This window comes from Paroedura picta, chromosome 2, assembly GCF_049243985.1.
Source record: "Paroedura picta isolate Pp20150507F chromosome 2, Ppicta_v3.0, whole genome shotgun sequence".
Taxonomy (NCBI): Eukaryota; Metazoa; Chordata; class Lepidosauria; order Squamata; family Gekkonidae; genus Paroedura; species Paroedura picta.
The window spans coordinates 71271403-71292078 of record NC_135370.1 but is presented as its reverse complement, the minus strand read 5'-3'; positions in this window follow the sequence as shown (position 1 = coordinate 71292078).

The window sequence follows — 20676 nt, the reverse complement described above, 5'->3', positions numbered from 1 at the left end:
GGTGAAAACACAGCTGACATTACCAGCTGTATGGCGGATCATAATCACCAAAGACTGCTTGAAAAACAGCAGCCTTGCATGCCCTGCAGAACCTAGGCATTAATTTCAGTTCATACAACAAAGCCATGTTTTATTTTAACGACTAGCAAGAAAGCCCATTGCAAAGCGCTAGGGGACACCAGGAGGTGCAGATCTCTATGTCTCTTTCTCTCCCTCTCCCTGCGTGTCTCTCGGTGTGCCTCGCAGCAGGAGGAATAGCAGATAATCAGGGCTGGTTTGTAGGAAGGAAGCAAGACTGGTCAGCAGCTTGGGGCAGCCTCTCTATGTCTCTCTCTGCCTCCCTGCTCCCGGCAGGAGCAATAGGAGGGAACGAGGGCTCATGTTCCGTCTGGCAGGGCTCTGTGTGTCTGTCTCTGGTGTGTCTGTGAGGAATGTAGCTAGTGTCCAGGGAGGGAGGGCGGGAGCTGTAGGGGCAGGGCCAATCAAGGTGTAGCCGTATTCCAACTCGGACACCCGGACACGCTCACCCCCAGGCTGTTTCACAAATATATAGAGGAACCATGGATAAGGATGGTTAGTTTGTAAAACCAAAATCCAGCAGATAGATAACCAGTTTCTTTGACAAGTGCTGAGTTCAGTTTTGCTCTGAATCATAGACTAATAGAGTTGGAAGGGACCTATTGGGTCCTCTATTCCAGCCCCCTGCACTATGCAGGACACCTCTGGTCAGGTGTCTGCATGTGTGAAGGTGTCACTAGAGGACTAAGTCAGGACATCTGCTTTCACATAGTGGAAGCCCATTTTGGGTTCGGGGAATAGCTGCTATACACCATTTACTAGTATATCCTGGTATGCAGGCCAGATCTAGGAAAGGAATTTTTAAAATCTGCTATAGAAATTCTGCTGTAGAAATTTACTGGAAAGGAAAAAGGAAGAATCTTCAGATTCCTTCCAAATACTCAGATTGAAGCAGCCAGTTCTTTTGATTTGAGTGTGTCTTCAGCTTAGATATTTCCTACTTTGGGGCCAAAGGTCCTAACAGAGACATGTTTCGTGTGTACAAGTTATTAACAATGTCTTTTGCTGAATTAACAATTATGATATCTGCATTTAAGACCATTCTAGTTTTCAAATATTAGAAGTTTTCAAATATTAGAAGTAAAATGTCCTGGTTAATAGTTCAACTGGAGTTCTAGGGTTAGTGTACCACATTTTTAAATTGTAACTGGTTACCTATCTCTTATAATATAGACAAAGGCCCTTCTTTCTTACCTGGTCTCTTTAAAACCCCAACTTGATCTTGAGATCCAGTGTGGTAAAGTGGTTAAAAAGTAGCAGATTCTAATCTGAAGAGCTGGGTTTGATTCCTTAACCTTCCACCATATGCCCACTGCTAGCTTGCCAACTTCCAGGCCCCCACCTGGAAACCTTTGGGAAGATGAAAGAAAGATGGGATGAAAGAGAGAGAAAGAGACAGAGAAAGAAAGAGAGCAAGAAAGAGGGAGGAGGGAAGGAAAGTATCAGTTCTTCTGGAGAAAACAGCTGCTTTGGAGGGGCACTGGCCCTCCTACCCCCACCTCTATACAACAATGTCTACACAGGTCACCACTGAGGTGGGTTGCCTCTTTCCACCCCCACCCCCACTTCTCCCAAAGACCAGGCAATTAATGGAAGGATATAGGAGGGGCTGCCTCCTTCCTACACACTGCATCTCCCAAAGGCCAGGCCAGACAGGGAAAGTTGGGCAGGGGTGGGCTGCCTCCTTCCCATCCACCACGATCTTGCAAAGGGCAGGCCTGACAGGGAAGGTTGTATGTGTGTGGGGAGGACAGGCTGCTTCCTTCCTATTCCCCCACATATCCCAAAGGCTGGCTGAGGCAGGAAAGGCTATGGGGGCTATCTCCCAAAGGCCAGGTTGAGTAGGAAAGGCAGTGGGAGGCAGGCTGCCTTCTTCCAATCCCCCCACATTTACCAAAGGCCAGACCAAGCTGGGAAGCTGGAGCTGCCTTCTTCCCACAACCCACATCTCCCAAAGGAAAGGCTGTACAGTTAAGGCTGTGTGTGTGTGTGTGTGTGGGGGGGGGTTGTCTCCTTCCCATTCCCTCACTTTTCCCAAGGGCCAGGCTGGGTGTGGAAAGCTGCTGGATCCCCAGCCTCTCTGAGGAGATGGAGGATGGGGGAAAACAAAGAGCACTCTGGTGGCCAACTGCAGATCCATGGGGAGGTGTTGTGAGCCCAGGTCCAGTTAGTGAGTACTCTTCAGAGGAAAAGCCTTTCCAGGAGCTTCCAGCTTCACCTGAGCCTCATCTTGATGAGAGCTTAGCCCTGCCAGCTATTCAACAGGCAGAGAGCTCTGACCAGCAGGAGGGAATGCAACTGCAGACATAGCAGGACTTAGATTTCAAATTTGTTGCAGAAGCTCCTCTTTCTTCTGCCCAGCTTCCAGCTGCAGCTCCCTGCCTTGTCAGCCCATCTGGCTCACCAGAGCCAGTTAAGCAACACCAGCTTTTTGCTGGAAGATAGCTCCAGTTTAGAAGGTACCACACAATGTTAGCAAGGCAGTTGCTGTAAATCATCACAGAGTGAAGACTGTGAGGTTGTTGACAGTCTATATTATCTTGAGGCTGGGTGGCCTGGGTTACAGACCTGCTCCTTCTGCTGATGTTCTGGGATTGCCAGAATATACCCTTGAATCTCTGGACTGAGTTAAGACATTCATTGCTTTCGGTCTGTCCCTTGGCATTCTGTTTTTGAAATACTGATTCTCTCTGCCTTCCTGTCAACTCATCTGTTCTTCTTTCCTGCAGAGAGCTGAAACCTGAGACCAACACAGCTGGCTTCCTTTCTTCCATGGGGGAGATGGATGGTGGGAAGAGGCTGAGGATGGGGCAATTTACCACCAGCAGGCTGGCACATCTTCCATCTGGCAAGCAAAAAGAAGAGGAATAGAATGACAGATAAACCCCATGAATGACCTAATTGGGAGAGTGCTCCTTCCCACTTGGTGGGACACACCCAGGGAGGGCCAATCGGGTAGGGAGTGATTTGAACCAATTGGCCCTCATTTGGAGAGTGCTCTCTCCCTAACTGAATGCAGAATTCCAGAGAAAAGCTAGAAGAGATAAGAATGCCTTCTTAAATGAACAGTGCAAACAAATAGAAGAAAACAATAGAATGGGAAGGACCAGAGATCTTTTCAAGAAAATTGGAGATATGAAGAGAACGTTTCATGCAAAGTTGGGTATGATAAGGGACCAAAATGGTAGGGACCTCACAGAAGCAGAAGAGATTAAACAAAGGTGGCAAAATTATACAGAACAACTATACAAGAGCGAGCTTAACATCCCTGATGACCACAGTGGGGTAGTTACTGACCTGGAGCCAGACATCCTGGAATGTGAAGTCAAATGGGCCTTAGGAAGACTGAGCAATAATAAAGCTAGTGGTGGTGACAGCATTCCAGTTGAACTATTCAAAATCTTAAAGGACGATGCAGTAAAAGTGCTACACTCAATATGCCAGCAAATTTGGAAAACTCAACAATGGCCACAGGATTGGAAAAGGTCAGTTTACATTCCAATCCCAAAGAAGGGCAATGCCAAAGAATGTTCAAACTACCGCACCATTGCACTAATTTCTCATGCTAGCAAAGTTATGCTCAAAATCCTACAAGCTAGGCTCCAGCAATATGTGGACCGAGAACTTCCAGAAGTACAGGCAGGATTTCGAAGAGGCAGAGGAACTAGAGATCAAATTGCCAACATACACTGGATCATGGAGAAAGCTAGGGAGTACCAGAAGAACGTCTACTTCTGCTTCATTGACTATGCTAAAGCCTTTGATTGTGTGGAGCACAACAAATTGTGGCAAGTTCTTAAAGAGATGGGAATACCAGAGCATCTTATTTGTCTCTTGAGAAATTTATATGCAGGTCAAGAAGCAACAGTGAGAACTGAACATGGAATCACTGACTGGTTCAAAATTGAGAAAGGAGTTCGGCAAGGCTGTATACTGTCGCCTTGCCTATTTAACTTGTATGCAGAGCACATCATGAGAAATGCAGGATTAGAGGAGTCACAAATTGGGATCAAGATTGCAGGGAGAAATATCAACAACCTCAGATATGCAGATGATACCACTCTAATGGCAGAAAGTGAAGAGGAACTAAAGAACCTGTTGATGCGGGTGAAGGAGGAGAGTGCAAAAGTTGGCTTGAAACTCAACATCAAGAAAACAAAGATCATGGCATCCGGCCCTCTCAATTCCTGGCAAATAGATGGGGAAGAAATGGAGATAGTGACAGATTTTATTTTCCTGGGCTCCAAGATCACTGCAGATGGGGACTGCAGCAAAGAAATTAAAAGACGCTTGCTCCTGGGGAGGAAAGCTATGGCAAATCTAGACAGCATCCTAAAAAGCAGAGACATCACCCTGCCAACAAAAGTGCGTTTAGTCAAGGCTATGGTATTCCCAGTTGCAATGTATGGCTGCGAGAGTTGGACCATAAGGAAGGCTGAGCGTCAAAGAATTGAGGCTTTTGAACTCTGGTGCTGGAGAAGACTCTTGCGAGTCCCTTGGACTGCAAGGCGAACAAACCGATCAGTCCTAGAGGAGATCAGCCCTGACTGCTCCTTAGAAGGCCAGATCCTGAAGATGAAACTGAAATACTTTGGCCACCTCATGAGAAGGAAGGACTCCCTGGAGAAGAGCCTAATGCTGGGAGCGATCGAGGGCAAAAGAAGAAGGGGACGACAGAGAATGAGGTGGCTGGATGGAGTCACTGAAGCAGTAGGAGCAAACTTAAATGGACTCCGGGGAATGGTAGAGGACAGGAAGGCCTGGAGGATCATTGTCCATGGGGTCGCGATGGGTCGGACACGACTTCGCACATAACAACAACAACTCTCCCTAACTGCAGGCAATTTTAATTGATTGCCCCTCAGTGGGACAGTGCTCTCTCCTTTTGGCCCCAGGCAGGGCCAATCTCTTAGATGTCATGTGCCATGCTAACTTTTCCAGGTTCCTCTTGGATGGAGGTTAGATGTGCCAGATTCTCAGCCTTCTCTCCCCCCCCCCACACACACACACCCTTTTTCTCATATGTTCTTTTATCCTCTGGTGTCCCTTGGCTTCCTTTGAAACTGTGCTCTGTCCTGTGTTATGTGCTCTAGCTTTGGAAGAGCTGTAAAACATCCAGGCTCTCAGGGATAATGCAGCTGGGAGGAATCTGTGACTGCCAGTCTCCTAGTTTTGCACCTTTGCTGAGCAGTCATATTTTGTGTCTTTTCATTACAGTCAAGACAATTCACCATTCTTAAAGCTCCACTGACTTCAATGACAGAAAGAAATAATCTGTCTGTCTGTCTGTCTGTCTCATATAGAATTGTTTGGTCATCCTGTTAACTTGACTTTCCTTTATTTAATCATTTAAATACATCTTTGTCAACTCTGTTGTTTCCAGTTTAGTATTTTTCAAAATTGTCTCAAATTGGTTTGCAGCATCTAAACACATATAACAGAGCATAAATGCAGAAATTGTGAAAGTGGGTCAACTGTAGACAAAGACTTCACAAAAATGCACTTATGTGGCCTCAAAGCAAATTCAGGAATATGTTATTTCAACACAGCATATATAAAATCATAAAAATTTAAATCAGGGTCTGGAGATAAAAAATATCCAAGGGAAAGTAAAGGACAAACACAATGGCATGTCCAAGAATAATCAGAACAAAGTTTAAATAACTCTAAGTTTCAGAACAAAGTTTAAATAACTCTAAGTTTGAAGAGAGTGAGGACAATGAAGCCAAGCTTGAGAAATCATTAGGCTGTGTACTCTATCTAAAGTTCAGGCCAGGACATTTAAAAAAATCTAGTGAGATTCTATCACAGGATATGTGGAACACATACCTGCACCGAGTCTCACTGGTTCTAGTCCCCTCCTTCTCTGTCACAGACACACACACACACAGACTCCTTCTCCCCCACTGAAATGAAAATCCTCTATAATAACCCTCGGTCTAGAGTTACTTACAAATGGACTATGCTCAGATAGCTTCACTATTGTTGTCCCCTCTAACCCCTATTATTTGATTTAGCTCTTGACTTCTTGGCATGTGCCGTTCAACAATCTGGAAGCATCAAAGGTAATAAGGCCCGAAATAAAGAATTTAACCTCATGTTTTATGCAGACATTCCTTATGCAGCACCGATGGAGCTATCAGGATATTGCATTAATTGGAATAAATCCCATATCCTGTCCCTAGGTGGATCAGGTCCCTCTGAAATTCATAAAAAATGGCCATTTGATTTTGATGCTGAATTATTTGCTGGCAGGGGCTCATGGGGATTGTAGTCCATGAACATACGGAGGACCACAGGTTGACTACCCCTGCTCAAAGGGATTTAACAATTTGGAAAAATCCGATAATTAGAATAGGAAATAAAGAATTTTTTGAAACAATGGACCTCCAGAGGATTTGTTTAAACCATTTGTCCACATAATTTAATCTATTGGAAGTATACAGAACTAAAACATTATCTATAGTCTGTTTGGGCTTCATAAACTGTTGTAGCTTCAGAAACCATGCCACTGTTTTGCTTTCTCCCATTCTTAGAAGCTCTTCCTAGGCAACTTATCCTAGGCAACAACCAAATTTAATTTAGATTATATCCACTTCCAGTGGAATTTAGAATGAAGGATTCCAATTCAATCAACCAAATCGCAACCCACACTAAAAGCCATTACATCCTCCTCTGTGGATTTATGACAAAAAGCTTATCATCACAAAACTGTCTTGCAAGTGTTTTGTGACTTGGTACCCTACTAAATATTACTGCATTGGTCTCCCTGAGAATGATTCCTTTAGGTGGAATCATTTAGGTGTTACTTTAGGTGTTACCAAAAGCCTGGAACTAGCCTCATTCACATGTTTTGGAATGATCTAAAAATTACACATTTCTGGCCAGAGGTTATATCCAAGATCTATCTCACATTAGCTGCTAATTTAGAGTTCACAGCCAATATTCTAATCTGTGGGTAAATATAAACTATCTGGACACTCAAAATATTATATATTTTGGATCCAAAAGGCAGCTTCAGTTGCTAAGCAAATAATTTTACAACACTGAAAACCTCAGGTATACCACTCTGTAAACATCAGGATCCATGATATATATTAGATAAATAGTAAATAACAGGTGAGACGACCACACCTGAATCTTCACCACCATTTGGCATGAACACCTGTACCTATTCCAGCAATGATATCTCCTCACTTTGATGACCTGTTTAATTTACTCCATTATGCTGCACGTTCCTTCCTTCCATCCAGAACATACTAGGGAAGAGTGTGTGTGTGTATGTGTGTGTGTGTGTGTGGGGAGTTATATGGGACTTGTTTGCTATGGATTTTGTGTAAAAACTATAAAAATCTTAGTCAAGAAAATCAAAACATCAATTTCTTAAATTCATTAAAATTTTCTGATGCACCTGTTCTGTTTCCACATGGCTGTAGCCACACTGGGATTCCAGCATGAGTTTGAAGTAGGGCCATGTGCCCTGCCACGTCCTGCATCCCCATGGGAGACATATTTGAGCAGTGCACCAGGTCCTGTACCCTTATGATCTTCAACAAAGGGATACTTGATGGACTTGCTGCAGAGGGCTTGAAGTAGTGGTAAGTAAGGCAGAATCTGCTGCCCTGTTTGAGTTCAGATATATTTCTGTCTTCTTATTTTAATCTCTTTGCTGTTACCTGTTTTGGGTCCTTTGTTTGATAGGAAAATGGGTTAGGTTTATTTTACATTTAAAACATCTTCTAGGATGAAGTTCTTGAAGTACAGGATATCAGAGGGAAAACCCAATATTGACCCAAAATAACAAAGGACAGGACTCTGACAATTTTATTTTGTCCAGATTTTATGTCTGATTGGCTATTAAAAATTTAACAATTCGGTGGATTTTAAAATTTAGGATTATAAGATATCCTCTTTTTAAAGGACATGGCCTTTTTTGTGTGTTTATCCTCTTTGGGATCTTCTTTAAAAATGACAAAAATGTCATTTTTTAGGATTGGAAGTTTAGGAATATTCCTGGTTAGTAGCAGTCACTACAACTTAAATAGTAGGGTATTTAAAATGAGATTTGTCATAGTGATCAATGTTTGAAGTAGTCAGTCAGGAAATATGCCTTTTTTGCTTTACAAGATATGGTGAACCTATTAAACCTACAAAATAACAGTCCAAATATAAATATATATCAATATACTAAACTATGAATTTTGATATAATATAAGAACACATTGTGCACAAGAATTAAAATGACAGATGTCCTTACATGTCTCTTCAACAACCAATGTATCCTCATAGGGCTGCTTTAGTTATGCTACAGTTAATTCAATGGATGCCTAGAACTTCACCAGGCTGTTACTGAAGGGATCATCTTCATATTATATCAAGCCTTGTTAATTCATTGTAACCCCTTCCTTTTAACAAAGTCCTTTTTGGAGTCAAACTGTCAAGGACAATCTAATACAGTATTGGAGTCCGTTTTCATACATTTCTATGGTTACCTTCTGAATTGATACAACTGAGTTTGGATGCAAGTGTGTGTATAGGACTGAGGGGTTCACTATATTAACTTTTTTTCTTGGGACATTATAACAAGCCCCTGGGCTTATATTGAAATCTCAACTGTTAGATATGTAAGGAACTAGAGATGGCAGGAAAACTGTCCTGGAGTTCATGGAGAAATTTGTGTCCTGTGAACCTTTGTTATCAGATGCATCCAACCCCCTTCACTGCAGGACAACTTCCACTGGATTAAATGGTGGCTGTTTCCTTCTATTGCTCAAGGTGTGATTTTTTTGCAGGTCATCTCCATTTCTAAGACACCCTAATAATGAGCCATGGCAAGCACAAAGAATTTAGTTCATGATCTTTCTGGGGCTCCAGTGGAAACATATGAGCAACACCTGGCTGCATCATGGAATGGCTAGGATGCAAATCAAATGAGGTCATCTCATCACTGGAGCAATGCAAAACAATAATTTATTCTGGGGAAAGCGGCAGTAGAGGAAAGTATGTGGAGCTCAGCTTAGCATTTTTCATCAAATTTGTTGCGTTATGTGAAAGCAAAAAGGAGCAGAGGTCAAAAATAATTGTTTATCCCACATAATGAAGGTTGGCAATGCAAAGCAACATGTTTTGGCAGCCAGCTTGGACATGAAGAACCGATGCTGTGCCTTATCAGATTGAGGTGGTGATGTCTGGCAGCTGTGATCATATGCTTGCTTTCTTGGGACTTTACAAAGCTAAACTCCTTATCCTATTGCAATCCCTCTCTCTCTTACCACCCTTCTTTTTGGCAGCTTTGAATGTTATCTCCCTTGTTTCACAGGCACACACATTTGGGATCTTCAACTCCTCTTTCTTTCCCTTGCACCAAAGGAATCTCCTTTCTCCCCCCCCCCCATTTTCTTTCATCTTCATTTTAAAGTTCTGCCATTTCCTAACTCTATGTAGTATTATAACTCTACTAGAGGCAAAGCCCGTTGCACCCAGGAATACAACAGGTGCTAGCATATACACTTGCACTGTGATCTTCCTTTGTCCTGGTCTCCCCTCCCACACACCCCACTCCCCCTTAGTCTTAAGATCTAGCAGAATAGCAGACTAATTTAAAGAGCTGGGTTTGATTCCTGACTCCTCCATATGTAGCCAGTAGAGTTGCCAAATTCCAGGTGGGGGGCAGGAAGATGAAAGACGGGATGAAAAAGAAACAGAGGAAGAATGAGGGGGGAGGGAAGGAAGGCATCAGGAGAAAACAACTGCAAGAGTGATACTTGTCACAGGTCCCCACTGCCCCCACCTTCCAATCAAATCCCACATCTTCCAAAGTCCAGGCCAAAGCAGCTCTGATAGGGTGGACTGCCAGCTTCCCACCCCCCACATTTCCCAAAGGCTGGGCTGGGAAGGCTACAGGGCTGGGTGGGCTGCCACTGCCCCTCCTCCATATTTTCCAAAGGCTGGGCCAGGCAGGGAAAATCACAGGTGGGGCTGCCTCCTGCCTTCCTCTTCCTCAACATCTCCTAAAGCCCAGGCCAGGTAGGGAAGGCCTTGTGGGAGAGGAGGCTGCCTCCTTCCCATCCCACACATCTTCCAAGGGCATTCTGGGTGGGGAAGTCTGTTGGATCCCTCTAGCCCCTCTGAGGAGAGGAAGGGTGAGGAAAAGCAGAGTGCTCTGATGGGCCAACTGCAGGGCCATGAGGAGGCATTGTGAACCCAGGATCTATTAAAGAGGACTCCTCAGATGGAAAACCTTGTCAGGAGCTCCCAGCTTCACCTGAGCTGGATGAGAGCTTAGCCCAGCCAGATGTTCAACAGGCAAGGAACTCTGACCAGCAGGAGGTAAGGAGCTGCAGACAAGCCAGGACTTAGATTCCAAAATTGTTGCAGGAGCTCCTTATTCCTCTGCCTAGCCTTCAGCTGCAGATCCATGCTTTGTCAGCCCACCTGGCTTACCTGAGCCAATTAAGCAATCAGGTATGCGCTGGAAGACAGCTTCAGTCTAAAAGGAACCACACCATGCTAGCAAAGCAGCTGGTAAGTGCAGAAGACTGAGTCATCACAGAGTGAGGAGTGAGAGGCTGTTGACATCCTATATTAACTTGAGGCTGGAAGGCCTGAGTTGTGGGACTTCTCATTCTGCTTGGACTGCCTGAATTAACCCTTTATGCACTGGACTGAGTTAAGACATTCATTGCTTTCTTTCTGTCCCTCTGCATTTTGTTTTTGAAATACTGAACCTCTCTGCCTTCCAGGCAGCTCACCTGTGTTTCCTTCCAGCAGAGAGCTGAAATCTGAGACCAACACAGGTGACAAAGGAAGCAGCTGGCTTCCCTCCCTTGCCTGGGAGATATGGAAGTTGGGAAGAGGCTGAGGCAACTTACCAGCAGCAGAGCCTTTCAGGGAGGCCAGCACCTCCTCCACCCAGCAAGCTGCAGGAATAGGAAGAAGATAGATAAGCCCCACAATTGGCTCTCATTAAAAGAGTGCTCTTCATAGTGAGGGCCAATCAGGTAGGGAGTGAATTCTTTGCATGCAATTTGACCAAATTAGCCTTCATTGAAGAGTGCAATTTGTACTAATTAGCCCTCATTGGTAGAGTGCTTTCTCCCTATTGGCGGCAAACCCTCAGGGAGGTCCAATCAGGTAGGGAGTGAGTTGTCTTCATGCAACTTCAACTTTATAATGTATAGTGATAGTGATCATATTCTGGCAATTCTGCCGACTGTGGCCATTGATGAGATTGCTCCCTGATGCCCTCACCTCAAAAAGGTGAGGTATACTGGGGAGCTTCAAGAGTGGAAGAGGGATGTGAGATAGCTAGAGTGTGTGTGGAGGAAGACCTACAGCAGAGCTGCAAGAACGTCCTACTGCATGCTTATGAAGGTGGTGAAATGGGAGTTTTTCACCATGTCTATCAGGTCCACGAGCTCTTGTCTGGCATAATTGTTTATGGTAGCTTGGCCTCTTACCACCCTCCAGGCTTGATTTCTGTAATTTGCTCTAGCCTTCCTTTATCCAGGAAATTACAACTGGTCCAGAATTTAGCTGCTTGGGCCCTCACAGGGACATCTTGGAAGGCACACATCCTGTGCTGACGCAGCTGAAATGGTTGCCAGTTGTGTCCCAGAACAAGTTTAAGGTTTTGGTTGTGACCTTCAAGTTCATTGGCAGTCTGGGCCGCACATATCTGAGGGGCCACCTATCACCTTATGCCCATGCAGGTCCTTAACTTTGAAGATGAAAACCTGTTTGTGCTCCCCAGCCCAAGGGGAGGTACATCTGGCCTCAACCAGGGCCACTGCCTTTTCTATCTTGGCCCCAGCCTGGTGAAATGAGCTCCCAGTAGAGCTGAGGGCCCAGCTGGAGCTTTCTCAACTCCGCAGATGAAGCTCTTCCACCAGGTATTTAATTGAGTCCACAGTGACTAAGATCAGTGGGCCCTCCTCGCCATAACTGTAACACCATGCTATCAGTTGTCCCTCTCTCCAGCCCTTTTGGCTGTCCTACCGCATAAACCCTACAACCACAATCTTCCCAAGGCTCAGAAAGAGCTGAAGCAGTACAGAGGATACAAATGGTCCAACCAAATCCACTGTGACACTCAATGCTGCAATAACTATCATTTTTAAAAGAAAATTATGGCTTGACTAATACATGCAACTTCAAAAGCCAGCACAGGACAAGCTTGCAGAGTAAATGAACACACAGTGTACCATCAACAATGTATTACTAGAAGGGAGGGGAGAAAACACTTAGCCATAATCCTCAACATGGTGGAAGACCAATATTTCAAGCCTACAAATGTGTCCCTATTTTTGGCTCTGAAATACTGGAGGCAAGACATACATCTGTACAAGATTGTCTTATTGCTATCATAGCTGAGAGCCAGAGCAGTGGGTAGATAGAGTATTGAATGGCTTGCTGAGATCTAGGTTAAGAACTTATCCTGTCCTGAAGCTCACGGCATGACCTTGAGCTAGTCACTCATGGCATCACGGACTACATATATATGTGATAATTAAATAAATCGATGTTCCTTAAAATATGCTGTCAAATGGTGAGCCTTTCCTTTTGTTTCCAGTTGTGTATCGTTCCATTTTTCTTTCTTTAACATCAGGCTTTCTATTTTTGGATTACACGGAGACATTGTGTAAATTACCTGGTTCCTCCTAGCTTGTGATGCAGTTCTGACAGGGCTTTTCAGCACTGAACAAGCAGCTCATGGCTACTCTGTGGTATGCATTTCATCCGAATGTGATACAAAACTCCATCTGTTGCATAATCTCAGCCTGTCTGTAGGGTAGACATGGCTCAGTTCTCACACACATTCTTGGGAAGGGTTTGTGGATCTCATCCAACATGTGGACTTGGTGTGCCTTTTTTAAATTAAACAACAACACCAACAAAAGAAAAACAAACCAAATGGAAACACATGTAATTAGGAAAATGAAATTTAACTACTGGGCTCAGACATAACTGTCTAGAAATGTCTTCCCGGGAGAGATGGGGCAAAATCCAACAGTGCAAAGGGGCTAAGGCCGAAGGTCTTGCAGGTGTGCTGCTTAATGGGGTGCTAATTGAAGAAGCATAACCAGGAAGTGTGGGGAGTCTGTCTGGGTGATAGAAGAAGTGTGAATTCTGCTCTCAACAAAAGGTTGGGACAGCTGTTAGTGTGAATCCAAAGAAACCTTGCTAAAATCAAGGGAAAGGTTTCTAAATTTTGCTGCTGCAGCTGCTCTCTGGAATTAAAACTGTGGCTGATTTCATATTAACATATCTTTGCTGCAATTTGTAATGTTATGTGTGGTGGAACAAACAACAAACGGTTCCACTTGGATAAAGGCCTGTTCGTTAACTAACAGTAACTATAGTGCAGGTAACTTAGCTACTGGAACAAAGAATGACAATACTTAACTAAGCTGTTTCTAGAGCTCTAGCACAGGCTTGTCTTGCCCTGATTTTGCAGATACTTAGGTACAGGGATACCAGCCCACAGGTGGCACCTGGATATCTCCTGCTAGTATAAAAGTAAAGGTAAAGGTATCCCCTGTGCAAGCACCGAGTCATGTCTGACCCTTGGGGTGACGCCCTCTAGCGTTTTCATGGCAGACTCAATACGGGGTGGTTTGCCAGTGCCTTCCCCAGTCATTACCGTTTACCCCCCAGCAAGCTGGGTACTCATTTTACCGACCTCGGAAAGATGGAAGGCTGAGTCAACCTTGAGCCGGCTGCTGGGATTGAACTCCCAGCCTCATGGGCAAAGCTTTCAGACGGCTGCCTTACTAGTATACACTAGTATGCCTGCTAGTATACACGATCTCAAAATGAACAAGATCAGTTTCCCTAGAGAAAATGGCTGTTTTGGAGAGTGGCCTCTATTGAGGTCCCTCCTCACCCCAAATCTCACCCACAACTCCTGGTTCCACCTCCAAAATCTCAAGATATTTTCCAACGCAAAGCTGGCAACTCTACTAGCACTCCTGCAGGCTACTAGCAGGGAGACAGAGAAGAAAAGCATTGACTCTTTCCTACTCTCTGCTTGCTCTGAAGCCTACTAGGAGAGCCTTTTAAAGGGATATTACACAACAAATGGAGCATCAAAGTTGGTGAAGTAAACATAGGAATGTATGTTGGTTTCTTTCGATAATGTATACATGCTTAATAGGATTGCTAGTAATGTGCAATAAATAATAATAGCTACATCCTGTGCACTGTAATTCTCTTGTCAGTGTGAAATAACAACTGGTTGCTAAACTGATGGAGATATACTGGCCCTAAAGATTGTTTCTGTCAGAAGGCGGGGCATACCTATACAAAAGGGAGGGAGGAAGATTCCCAGTTTAATGCTGAAAGATGTATGTAACTTTATTTTCTGATATTTTAAGTAGGGAATAGTGGCCAGAAGAAATTGATTTTTTTTTAACCTTATAGCATTTGTGAGATTCTCTCCCCCCACCCCAAAGAAAGAAGCCCCACCCTGGTGATACTCTCAGCAATGTAATCAGAGTTTGGAGAAATTAAATGGTATATGGGAAAGGGGGACAAGAATTCTCTGAGCAACAGAAAATAAATTCAACTTAATATGGTGTGCTTGCTGTACCATCTGTGCTTTATAGAAGGGTGCATATGGCAGCATGTTCATAGGAAATTGACCTGTAGTGCCCCTTTTACATTGATGGCTGGTCACCGCTTCTACAACGGCCCTCATGACTGAGCTTCATTGTTGTAACTTAAGATGTAACCCTGGAAGAGCATAAGCACAAGAAGTATAGGTTCTAGGCCACGGGTCTCCAATCTTTTGGCACATGGGGCTGTATTAGCATGTCCAGTGCCTAAAGAGGGCAGCATCATAAACCCAAATGTAACAATATTATTAATCGACTTATTTAGATCAAAAGTAAACATTCAAAGGTAAATGAAGAAATGTTAACTTTAATGCAATCCATTTTGGAACAATATTTTTATGGCAGTTTTCTGTTAGCCAAGGCATTGATGTCCAAGTTAAAGTTTGTGACAGACACTCTTAACTTGTCATGTAAGTGTTCATCAGTGAGCCTTGACCTACATTTTGATTTCACAATTTTCATCTTGGAAAAGGTTTGTTCACAGATATATGTGGTGTCAAAGGCTGTGAACATGCCTTCAGCAAATTTCTTTAGATTGATAAATACATCAGGTAGACCAGAATAGAAATCTAACAGACTATTTTCTTTGTAAATGTCTCTGAGATGATCACTGGCTTATAAATCAATTAGTTCCATCTGAAAAAAAGTTACTTGCCTCTTCTGGTGCTACTTCAAATAGATTCTGAAACATTCTTATTTCATTTGCAAGCTTTTGGCAATCAGTGAATCTGTTCTGAAATTCTATTTGCAATAGGTTCAGTTATTTGATTTGTCTTTCAGCATTGAATTGTAAATTCCCATCCTTCTCAAATTTTAGTCCATTGCAGCATGAGAAGCTTGAAAAGGTACCTTCACTGACCTTTTCCTTGCTCCTTAAGAAAGAGATCAATTTCATGATGAAGATGGAAAAAACGTTTGAGGACTTTGCCTTTGCTAAGCCACCTGACTTCTGCATGGTACAATACGTCCCCATGTTCTGCATCTATTTCTGAGAGAAAATTTTGAAACTCATGATGAGCAAGGCCATGATGCCTGATGTAATTAATGTTGGATACAAAAATATGCATCATGCTTTCTCACAGAAGAATCTTATTATACAAGGCTTGCTGATGGATGATGCATGAGAAGTGTACTGTTTAATTGCAATATCTTTTCATTGATTTTTGCAACTACACCAGTTTTACTTCCTACCACATTTCTTGCATGATCAGTTGTGATGCTTTTCAATTTATTCCAACTCATACCAAGATTTTCTACTGGTTTACACACCTTCAAGAATATGTTTTCTGCCACTGTAGTGTCCTTCAAACTCTGCAGTGCATACAACTCTTCTGTAATTTTGAAGTTGGAATCTATCTTTCTGATAAAAATGAGTAATTGAGTAGTGCCTATACTGTCATTGTTCTCATTTAACGCCAAAAGGGGGAAAAAAAACTTCTTTGCCTTAATTACCAGTGACATATGCCACTCATCTCCTAGTTCTTCAACACACTTGGTGATTGTTGATGCAGATAAACTGACACAACCAACAGAAGGTACCTTCTCAGGGCACATTTCCCCCATTACTTCAACCATGCACTTTTTAACAAATTCACCATCAGATAATTGTCTACCACTCTCAGCAATACATTTAGCAACATGATAGCTGGCCCTCGCAGTAGACAGGTTCTCTTCAACATGCTTTCTAAAACTGTTTTGCTGCAAAAAACATTTATTTTAAAGAGAGTTTATCTTGTTCACTCACACCACTCCTTGATATATTGAGTAGCTCTCGTGATAGGATTCAAAGTGCCTTTTAATAGTGTACTCTTTTAATATTGAGATGGTTTCAAGATATACCAGGCAAAATACTTTATCCTTGTTTAAAACAAAGAAGTACTCAGTAGTCCATTCCATTTGTTATTAAAGACATGGCGCTCATCTGCAATTTTTCATTTATTTGAAATAGAACTTCTTTAGCAGACATCTTACAGGGTTTTTAGTGGAGCAGCAGTTGCAGAGTTTTAATATTATCCTTGAATAAATAAAAATATGAGTAGTATAATTTTAGAGGCCTAACTCCTCTCTTTCCCATTAAATCCACTCCACTCTCGCTGCTATTAGCTAGATATTTTCAATTCAGCCATGGTGAAGAAGAGACCCCTGCCCCCTACACCCCCATCCACTACTGTTCTCAGAAGCACTGGCCTATATACACAGGCTAGGAACAATTTTTAAAAAATAAAATTGAATGTGAATCTGGCCTATCAGTAGAGTTGCAATCCTAAGTACATTGAGTACTATGAGATTTATTTCTTAATAAATACAATCCATTGAAGTTTAAGGGGCTTTTTGCACGGCTTCAAAATAGCACAATGGTTGCTAATTGAAAACGCTACTAATTTGCCTTAACGCACGACGTCGTAGACAATCTGCAACACTCCTGAAACCAATCAGCAAAAAGCGCTTCGTTGTAGCGCTTTTAGGGGAATCCCAAAAAGTGGATTCACCCTCCGGAAAGCGATACACTCCTGCAACCAATCTGCAACAGTAGCGAAAAAGACCTGTGCGTTCCCATTGTTGCGGTTTCTTCAAAGTCCCTCCTCCTGAGCCTGTCCTCCAAACTTCCGGCGAAGCGATCGCCATTTTTTTTTCCCCGAGCGAGTGGAGATCAACGCACCGGCAAGCCTCCGTTTAGCCAGTGAGGCTTCCCAGGCTGCAGTCCCTCCTCAGAGCTGTTTACAGTCACAAGAAGCCCGCAGAAGCCCGTTTGCTGATGTATTTTCCCTTCATTTTTCACACTGTTTCGGCTGAAAATCGCGCCCGTGAGGGGGGGGGAGGGGGGATTTTTTTTCCCACTCCGAGGCAGCGTGGCCACGATCAAATGACAGCTCAAACAGAGGCTTCCCGGCTTCAGTCCCTCCCCTTCAGTCACTAAGCACACACATTTCACACACACATTTCACACATTCCATTCAGCCGAAAATCGGGCCCGTGAGAGGGGGGGGATTTTTTTTTTCACTCGGAGGCAGCGTGTTAACGATCAACCGATCAAACGACAGCTCAAACACCCCAGGCAGCTGGATGGGTCTCTCCGTTGCAACGAATCTACCCAGATTCGTTACAATGGGTCTGTTTTTTTTTTTTTTTAAAAACCTTCCTTAAAGGGAAAGGGGCTGTTTGGGAGCATGCTAACGGCTGCCCATTGGCTGCTTGACGGCCAGGGGCGGGACGAGCTTGGCAATAGCGCTTCCTTTCTAGCGATTTCTGCTGAGACCGGAAGCCTGTGGGAAACGCTAAAAAACGCAACTGATTCCACTACAAAGGCAGGTATGCATAACGACGAATTCCACTATTTTAAATGGCGATTTTTCATTCCGCAAACAATTTGCAACAAAGATCCCCGTGCAAAAAGGCCCTAAATATGCACCTGCTAATAACCAAGAAGTAACAATTCAGCCATGTTGTATTTGGGCAGACTAGGGCCTCGGTCTTTCTGACTTCTGTCTAGGCATTCCCTTGAAGATGCACCAACTTGCAGCTGTCCTCTGCATTGGGAGGTCTTCTGTTCGTCACAAAAGTCTTAGGTATCTTTGCATTCTCCAGATGAAAGGCATCAGGATTCAGATAACAATGTAATTCTTCACCTAAAATGTTAATATATAAAGTTTTGTTATACAAATGAGTGCTTCTGGCATGAAAGGGCAACTCCCTGCAGCTTCAGGCCTCTAATCCCTCTGGAGAAATTGCACCTTTTCTTCCTTATAAGGAATACCCTAACTCTCTCTAGTGCAGGGGTAGTCAACCTGTGGTCCTCCAGATGTCCATGGACTACAATTCCCATGAGCCCCTGCCAGAAAATGCTGGCAGGGGCTCATAAGAATTGTAGTCCATGAACATCTGGACAACCACAGGTTTACTACCCCTGCTCTAGTGGATTCAGGGTTACACACACTGAAAAAAACCCTGTGAAAATGAACTTGGATGCAATATGGTTGCATGAAAATTGTTTATGTATAGTGTTTCACTGCTGTGCAGATTCCTGTACAACAGTAAAACATCACACCAGCATGTTGATAAAGTCCTGCATCTAGATAGATTTTTAAAAATGTGCATCCACATTGGTAAAACAATATGCCAAATTAATCTTGGTCCCATGATATATTGAAAATCATATCAAGATAGCTTTTATTTTTATTTTTTTACTCTCAATGAATATCAATAATGCTTAGATTTGTTCCCAATAGATCTGAAGAAAGTGAAGCTCCAATGAATTAATAATAATAATACATCCTGTGGAGGAATCAGTTTTACTTTATAAACAAAGCATGGTAAACCTAAGTTCCAAAATCTGAGCAGATATCGGAGTAACTTGGGGGCTTTTTGCACGCCTTCAAAATAGCACAATGGTTGCCAATTGAAAACGCTACTGATTTGCTGTTTTGCACAACGTCGTCGACAATCTGCCACACACCTGAAACCAATCTGCAAAAAGCGCTTCCTTGTAGCGCTTTCAGGGAAATCCCCAAAAGTGGATTCACCCTCCGGAAAGCGATACACTCCTGCAACCAATCTGCAACACTAGCAAAAAAGACCTGTGCGTTAACATTGTTGCAGTTTCTACAAAGTCCCTTCCCCTGGCTCTCTTCTCTGATCTTCCGGCGAAGCGATCACCATTTTTTTTTCTCCGAGCGAGCGGGGATAAACGCACCAGCGAGCCTCTGGCTGCTTGACGGCCAGGGGCGGGACGAGCTTGGCAATAGCGCTTCCTTTCTAGCGATTTCTGCCGAGACCGGAAGCCTGTGGGAAACGCTACAAAACGCAACTGGATTCCACTACAAAGGCAGGTATGCATAACGATGAATTCCACTATTTTAAATGGCGATTTTTCATTCAGTGACCAATTTGCCACAAAGATCCCGGTGCGTAAAGCCCCTTGGAAGCATCCTTAGAGTTATCCTAGTTCTAATTTTTTTGGGGGGGGGTTGAGAAGTACACCTTTGATATTCTTTCAGGAACACTTTTTAAAAGAAAGGATAACTTTCAGGAAAAGAACTATTTTGGTTGACCTCATTTTTTAAAACAACAAAACCCAAACCCTCTTTTATTTCATTTGCCAGTGTCATCAATGCCACCTCTTGCCATGCTTACTCAATGATATATCCTTGGCAGGAATAAGCATCAGATCAACAATGAATGAACTGCAGACAGGAATCTAGTTCCTGGGCCTTTGAGAAGCAGCACCCAGGTCTAGCCTATTGCTACAGTCCCAGAGGAGTTGTGGATTGTGCAGACTTCAAACCTAAACAAATTGTTGCCACTTCCAATCCTATCTCTTTATTATTTATTGTTATGGGTCTGAAGTAGGTTCTTGGTCATAAAGTAGAAGTTGAGCAGATGGAAAGGAAAAAAAATGTTTAAAATCTTCATAGATTAATTTGAAGGCAAGCCATTGGTATGCCCGGCAAAGAATCAAACTACAGGAGTAGGAGAGCTTAAAGCAATTTACTCAAATCTGTTGTTGTTTGTTTGTGTTCCTCTCAGGTTTTTCCAAGTTTTATCCAAAAGATAACAGCTCTCCCAACAGACCTTCTAGCTGCCAAAATGAAGAGGATTTGAGTATTTTAGGAAATCAGAAAAAAGGCGGAAGAAAGGCAACATGTATTGCCTACAGTAGATTTTGGGACAAAAGATAAACAATATATATAGATTCAGGTGTGTAGCCATGTTGGCCTGAAGGAGCACAACAAAATTTGGGTTCAATAGCACCTTTAAGATGAACAAAGATTTATTGAAGGCGTGAGCTTTTGTGCATGCACACAAAAGCTCACACCTTGAATAAATCTTTGTTCATCTTAAAGGTGCTATTGGATGCAAATTTTAAGACTTATATGTTTGTTATACATAAGGATCTTGCTGATGTATCAGAATAATTAAGATACAGGGAACAGAAACCTGAAGTCTTCTATACTTTACCTGAGATAACTTCATTACTAGAAACCAA